At 37.7% G+C, this 8,246-nt stretch overlaps 1 pseudogene; it reads left to right on the top strand.

The window, feature by feature from the left end:
• Positions 1 to 1,847: 1,847 nt before the first annotated feature.
• LOC114024563 lies at positions 1,848 to 2,949 on the top strand (annotated as a pseudogene).
• The last annotated feature ends 5,297 nt before the right edge of the window (positions 2,950 to 8,246 follow it).

The raw sequence follows: 8,246 nt of genomic DNA, 5'->3' as shown, positions 1-8,246 counted from the left end.
TGTTTGACACTACTAAGTGATAGGTAGGAGTCTGAGAAATAGTCAGACACAGTAAGAATGAGGTTGGGGGAAGGAAGCCTTTAGTTGATCTGAGAGAAAAGAAGCATGATACCTGTACTTTGAATATCTTTGTTGTTGAGAGGCATAGGGGAGGAGAAGGTTAAGATTAGAAGGAGAAGGCTTGCTTCTGGGGCACAGCCTTACAGTCTACATAGCTTGGGGTTCGTACAGCTAGAGGTAGGCTTGAGAGGCCAAAAAAGAAAAAAAAAGAAATACTACTAATATCCTGTCTGGATATGCTGGAACAGAACTCCCTCTACCCCCCAACCACCTGGGAAGGGACAGACTCTAGACCTATCAGAAAGTTTAACCATAAGCTGAAAATATAAGTAAACAGAATAACATTCCTAATGTAATAACAAAATGTTATAGATTAAGAAAATTCCAAGGGGGCAGAGCCAAAATGGTAGATTACAGGCAGCAACTCAGCCAAGCTTTCCCAACATCCCCTGCTAAATAGCTTTAAAATAACACCTCAAATCATATTTTGGAATGGCAGCGCCAGCAAAAGATCAGGGTAATACACATTTTTCCAGCCTAAGACAGCATAACAGGTCAACAGGAGAGGTCTGTGACACCAGGGTGGCACAAACCCAGAGCACACTCTCAGCAGCACCAGCACAAATGGTGGGCCTTGGAGGTAGCTGAGATAGAGGTAATAGCTTTGGGAGCTCTCAGTCTGGAGATAGTAAGGGGGCCAGACAACTGGTCAGAAATAGATTACAAGGGACCCTCTCCTGGCACTGAGTGCAGCTGGTATTGATTGACAACTCTATTGTGCATATGAACTTTTGAGCTACAGTGCCAGGGCAAAGAAGAGTACATGTGGTCAGTAACAGGGGAGGAAGGGTCCTGGTCTCAGTTCTAAGGCAGAGAGGATTGCTAGTACTTGTGATTGCAGGAGAGCACAGAATCTGGACACAGTTCCATGGCCTAGAAGAGGGTTAGCATTTGCAGCTACAGAAGAACAGGAGTCCTTTTTGGGTAAAGACCAGAGACCAGACCAGGAGAACAGTGACCACATATCTCTGATCACACCATCTTGGAAGCAACAAAAACTTGAAGGCCCCCTAGAACTAGCTCTGAAAATGTCATCATGAAAAAGACTGAAGCTTGAAACAGTGCTTCCCCAACCCCAGGTGAGCATCGACCAATTTTAACATAAAGTTCAAAGTCAAGAAATAGGCTAGAAAAATTAACAAACAGCAATAACAACAACAACAACAAAACAACTTGACTATAAAAAGTTCCCCTGTTGGAAGGGTAGTTCAAGACACAAACTTAGAAGAAGATGACAATGTGAATATAGCTGCAAGCAATGCCTAAAAAAATGGTAATTGGACACAATCCCAAAAAGAATTTCAAGAAGAGTTAAAGAAAGAGATAACAGTTATAGAGGAAAAAATTGGGAAAAAAATGAGAGTGATGGAAGAAAATAATGAAAATAAAGAAAGTAATGAATAATAAAGAAATAATTAATTTAACCACTTAGTAAAAGAGGCACAATAAATACTGAATAACACCTTAGAAAACAGAATTGACTTAACGGCAAAAGAGGCACAAACATTCATTGAAGAAAAGAAATCCTTAAAAAAAAACCTGAGTAGACTAAGTGGAAAAGAAGGTAGAAGACTTCACTAAAGAAAAGAACTCCTTAAAAAGCAGAATTGGTGAGCTGTGAGCTCTTCCACCCACTATTCACTTGCCTCCCTGCCTGCCTCCAGGTGCAGCACCACTCCTCTGTCTCTTAAGCGTTTAAACTTGCCACTTCAAAGTTTGCCACGGATGATCATATTGCTGCTGTCATTGTTGACAATATCTCTGGAATGTGCAGAGTTGACTTTGCAGGAGAAAATGCTCCTCAGGCTGTCTTCCCTTCCATTGTTGGATGCCACAACAATGGTGCCAGAAAGACAGCTGTGTGGGGTATGAGGCCCAGAGCAAGAGAAGCATTCTGACCCTCAAGTACCCCATTGAACATGTTATTGTCACCAACTGGGATGATGTGAAGAAGATCTGGCATCATACTTTCTACAATGAACTCCATGGGCCCTTGAAGAGCAACCTCTGCTGCTCCCCTGAAGCCCCCCTGAAGCTGAAAGTCAACAAAGAAAAGATGACTCAGGTTATATTTGAGACCTTCAACACCCCAGCTATGTACGTTGCCATCCAGTCTGTGCTATCCCTGTATGCCTCTGGTCATACCACTGGTATTGTGATGGACTCCATTGATGATGTGACCCACACTGTGCCCATCTATGAAGGTTATGCCCTTCCTCACACCATCTTCCATCTGGATCTGGCTGGTCATGATTTGATGGACTACCTCATGAAAATCCTGATGAAAGAGGGCACAGTTTCACTACCACAGCTGAGAGGGAAATTGTGCATGACATCAAGGAGAAGCTATGTTATGTAACCCTAGACTTTAAGTAGGAGATGGCTATTGTTGCATCTAGTTCCTCTCTGGAAAACAGATATAAGCTCCCTGATAGTTAGGTTATCACCATTGGCAGCAAGAGTTTCTGATGCCCATAAGCTCTCTTCCAACCATCTTTCTTAGGTATGGAATCATACAGAATCCATGAAACTACCCTCAACTAAATTATGAAATGTGATATTGATGTCTGTAAGGATTTGTATGTCAATACTGTATTGTCTGGTGGTACCATCATGTACCCAGGCATTGCTGACAGGATGCAGAAGGAGATTACAGCTTTAGCTCCCAGCACAATGAAAATCAAGATCATTGCCCCACCTGCATGCAAATACTTTTTCTGGATTGGAGACTCTGTCTTGTCTTCCCTTTCCACCTTCCAGCAGATGTGGATCAGTGAGCAGGAATATGATGAATCTGGGCCCTTCATTGTCTTCCACAAATGCTTCTAAATGGACTATTCATGATTTTGTTTTTTGTTTTTTTTTTTTGGTCAAAGGGTGTGACATGATAATCACCCTGCCCCCCAAAATGGATGAAATTGGCATGTATTTCTTTTTTATTTTATTTATTTATTTATTTATTTAATTTTTTGTTGTTGTTGGCACTTTGACTCAGGATTTAAAAACTGGAATGGTGAAGGTGATAAGCAGTCTAGGTATGTTGGAGGCAAACATCCCCAAAGTTCTACAGTATGTCTTCAACACTCTGATTGTACATTTTTAAATAATCATTCCAAATATTGTGTAATGCATTATTACAGAGTTACACACCTCTATGAAGGCTGTCCTCTGCTAGAGCAAAGGAGCTATGTAACAAAAAATCAAGATGGGGAGGGGGAGAAGGGGAAGGTATTGCTTTACATGTAAATTGTGTGATCCTTTAAAAAATAGCCCTTTATATCTTTTGCCTTACTACTTGCTCCTTTTTTTGAAAAAAATTGTCAGCCATAAGGAATGCCCCCCTAAATTCCCTCCCTGCTCACAAAATAGATATGAATGAATACTTTACAATCTCCCTGAAAGTTTTATGAGATTGGTGCCAGTACTTGGGGGAGGACAGGAGCTTTACCTGTACTCTGACTTAAGACCAGTTCAAATAAAAGTGCACATGTTAAAGGAAAAAAAAAATTGAATTGGCAAACTGGAAAAAAGAGGTATAGAGGCTCACTGAAGACAATAATTCCTTAAAAATTAGAATTGGGCAAGTGGAAGCTAATGACTCCATAAGACATCAAGAAACAATAAAACAGAGTCAAAAGAAAGAAAAAATAGAATATGTGAACTCTCTCATAGAAAAAACAACTGACCTGGAAAACAGATCAAGGAGAGATAATTTAAAAATTATTGGACTAACTGAAAGTCATGATCAAAAAAGAGCCTAGAAATCATATTATAAGAAAATATAAAGTAAAATTGCCCTGATATCTTAGATCCAGAAAGTAAAATAGAAACTAAAAAGATCCATTGATCACCTCCTGAAAGAGATCCCAAAATAAAAACTCCCAGGAATATTATAGCCAAATTCTAGAGCTTCCAGGTCAAGGAGAAAATATTGTAAGCAGCCAGAAAGAACCAGTTAAATTATTGTGGAGCCAAAGTCAGGATAATGTAAAATTTAGTAGCTTCCACATTAAAGAAGTAAAGGTCTTGGAATATGATAGAAGACAAAGGAGCTAAGATTATAACTAAGAATAACATACCCAGCAAAATAAAATATACTATTTAGGTGAGAAATGGACATTTAATGAAATAGAGGACTTTCAAGCATTCTTGCTCAAATGAACAGAGCTGAATAGAAAATGACATTTAAACATAAGACTCAGAAGAAGCACAAAAAGGTAAACATGAAGGAGAAATCATAAGAGAGTCAATAAAGTTAAAATTTTTTACATTCCTATGTGGAAAGATTATACATGTAACTCCTAAGAACTTTAACATCATTAGGGCAGTTTAAACAGTCTACATAGATAGAGGTCAGGGTGTGAGTCAGGATGTCTAAAAAACTATATCATTATGTCAGGATGATTATGTCAGGATGATCTAAAAAAATGAAGGAGAGAGAAAGAAGGATGCACTGGGAGAATGGGGAAGAGAGAGGTAGAATGTGGAAAATTATCTCATATAAAAGTGGAATTCAAGGAAGAATTTTTAAAGTGATGGGGAAAATGGGAAGATGATTGGCAATGCTTAAACCTCACTCTCATTGTAATTAGTTGAAAGAAGGAAGAATATACAACACACACACATTGGATGTAGAAATAATATATCTTACACAACAGGGAAATAGGAGGGGAAGGGGTTAAGAAAAAGGGAGAGGTGATAAAAGGGAGGATTAAGGATGGCAGTAGTGAGAAGCCAAACAGATTTTTGAGGAGGGACGAGATAAAGAGAGAGAGAGAGAGGGAGGGAGAAGAAGAAACAGAAGAAAATAGGGTGCAGGGAAAAACACAGTAATAATAATTGTGCATGTGAATGCGATGAACTCACTGATGAAACAAAATTAGATAGGAAAATCGATTAGAGGCTAGAATCCAACTATATGTTGTCTATAAGAGATACACTTGAAACAGAAAGACATACACACAGAGTTAAAGTATGGAGATAGAGCAGAATCTATTATGCTTCAACTGAAGTAAAAAAGTCAGAAGTAGCAATCATGATTGAAGACAAAGCAGAAAATTAATTAAAAGAGACAATCAGGGAAACTACACTTTAGTAAAAATATCCTAGATGACTATCAAAATATTTTTACAGCAAGTTTCTCTGACAAAGGCCTCTTTTCTCAAATACACATACATATACACATATACATATGCATATATATGCACATATACATACACACATATGTGTGTGTATATATATATAAAATCTAAATAAAAATGCATCAAACCAATGGTGGAGAAACAGTTTTGAGGCCAGATGTGGCCCTGTAGGTCCTCAAGAGTGGCCCTTTGACTGAATCTAAACTTCAAAGAACAAATCCCCTTAACAAAAGGATTTGTTGTGTAAAACTTGGACTCAGCACCCAAGAACCTAGAAGGCCACATGTGGCCTGGAGGACCCAGGTTCCCCATCCCTGAATTAAATTAATTAAATAAGAACCATTATCCAATTGATAAATAGCCAAAGGATATGAACAGGAAATTTTCAGAAGAATAAATCAAAACTATCCATAATTATATGAAAAAATTCTTAAATCATTATTGATTAGAGAAGTGCAAATTAAAATAACTCTGAAGTACCACACACTTAATCAGAAATGCAAATGCTGGAAGAGATGAGGAGAGATGCATACACAATACACACACACACACACACATACACACACACACACACACACACACACACACACACAAACACACTAAGTATTGGTGGAGGTGTGAATTTGTCCAAACATTCTAGAGAACAATTTGAAACTATGCTCAAAGGGCTAAAAAAAAACCTGCATACCCTTTGACCCAGCAATACGATTACTAGGTCTGTACCTCAAAGAGATCAAAGACAAAGGAAAATAATCTATATGTACCAAAATATTTATAGCAACCCTTTTTGTGATGGAAAAGAATTGGACATTGAGAGGATGGCCACCAACTAGGGAATGGCTGAGCAACTTTTGGCATATGATTGTGATGGAGTACTATTGCACTAAAAGAAATGAGGTAGATGGTTTCAGAAAAAAAAAAAAAACAACTAGGAGGACCTATATGAACTAATGCAAAATGAAATGAGCAGAACCAAGAAATTATTGTACACAGTACCAGCAATATTGTAATGATGATCAACTGTGAAAAACTTAGCTACTCTGATCAATAAATGATCCAAGAAACTTCCAACAGACTCATAATAAAAAGTGCTATTCACCTCCAGAGAAAGAACTGATGAATTCTGAATGCAAATTGAAGTACATTTTTCTCACTGTCTTTACCTAGATTTAGAACAATATCTTAAAGCATATTCCACAATGCCCATGATTTAAGTTTAAGAAGTTATATCATAAAAAAAAAATTAGAGGAGAAGAAATTAAGTTTGGCAATAATGGCTGGGGTGAAATTCTTAGCTTAAAGAAAGAAAAAGGTGATCACAGAAAATAAAGTGAAAATTTTAAATACAGAAAATTGAATAAATGCAGTTCAAATTAGAAGAGAGGAAACTAATTGGAAAAATATCTGCATAAAGATTTTCTCTGGAAAATGGTTTAATATTCAAGAAGTGATGAACAAAAATACTTAAGCAAATGTCATTTAGTTGTATATAAGTGATCAAAGAACAGGAATAGTCAGTTCTGCAATGAACAATGCAAGTTTTTTTTTCCAGTCAAAGACAAGGTTTATTAGAACATCTGTCATATTGGGCAGACTCTTATGGAGTCTGAACATTAGTAAGCTTATTGGCTAGATTTTAAGAATCTAAGCATCTTAATGGAGACAAGGTGGAGCTTATATACAGAAAGACTATTGGAGGGACCTAGGAGTGGCCAGTAAGCTGGGGTGACCTGGACCTCAAGGCCAAGGGAGAATGGAGCCTAAGTAGGATTAAGGGTGGGAAATGGCCGGGGGCCATAGGGAGGTAAAACAAAGGAAGGCCAGGATAGGTTAAGGGTAACAGAATTGGGAGTAGGCAGTAACAAAAGGCCAGTTGATGGGATTATAGCCTCAGGTAAAAGCCAGGGATTGGGTCTTGTGGGAAAGTCCAGAGTTTTTCCTTTCTGGGGTCCAAATCCCAACCCCATCATTCCCCCCTCAAACAAATAGGACCCAAATTCTTTTGGGGCATCTTGGCTTCTGAAACTGCTTACTACTGGCAAGGGGCATAGAGCTGTCCCTATCTCCAGGGAGTCCCAAAAAGGAGATTGACTGGAACCGAACACAGGCTGCATCCAGGGAAGGAGGGGGGGACATTGGCTGGTACTCGCTGTTTGCTACCAACTGTAGGTCTTCCAGAAAGACACAAATCTGACAGAAAAGACTGTAGAACCCAGATATGACAGGATGACATCATTTTAAAGTCTACATATAAAATATGCTCCCAATTACTAATTATTTTATAAATACAAAAGAAAGAAAGTTTCTGTCTACCTCAAATATTAGGGAAGATGAAAAGAGCAAAACAGGAATGACAGAAGAATTATGGGAGAAAAGGGACCCTAATGCTTGGTTGGTGGAATTGTGAACAGGTTGAACCATTTTGGAATACAATGTTGGTAACTATCTGCAAAAAATCATTAAAGTACACAAACCTTTGACCTGTATCCCAAGGAGGTAAAAAAAAAAATGATCAATATGATGAATTCTAAGAAATAGCAGAAGACTTGTACAAAGTTATGCAGATGGAAATAGACAGAACCAGGAGGACAATTTGGATGATAACAATAATATCAAGGAAAACAATTTGACAGTCCTCAGAACTCTGAAATGAACAATACTTAAAACATTCTTCTTACTTCTTGAAAGAAAAATAATGCACTACAGATTCAGAATGAGATTGTCATTTGTTCTAATGCATGGCTGCTGTTTTGATTTATTTTTCTTATAAAGCAGTGCTTCTACTGGGGTTGGAATGGGGATGGTAGACTAGTAGGTAGCAAGATTAGTAGAAAAGAAAAGCATTTATAAAACATTTTATTAAAAGTATGAATAAAAATGAGATAATTATAGACAGAAGATAAAAAACAGAAAGGGAGCAATTTTTGTTATTTTTTTATTAATGGCATTTTAAATTTTGTCATGTGTGAATATATATTAAAACAA

This window comes from Vombatus ursinus, unplaced genomic scaffold (assembly GCF_900497805.2).
Source record: "Vombatus ursinus unplaced genomic scaffold, bare-nosed wombat genome assembly UNPS02014821.1, whole genome shotgun sequence".
NCBI lineage: Eukaryota > Metazoa > Chordata > Mammalia > Diprotodontia > Vombatidae > Vombatus > Vombatus ursinus.
Note: the sequence above shows the minus strand (reverse complement) of the source record. Positions and strands in the feature narration are given on the sequence as shown.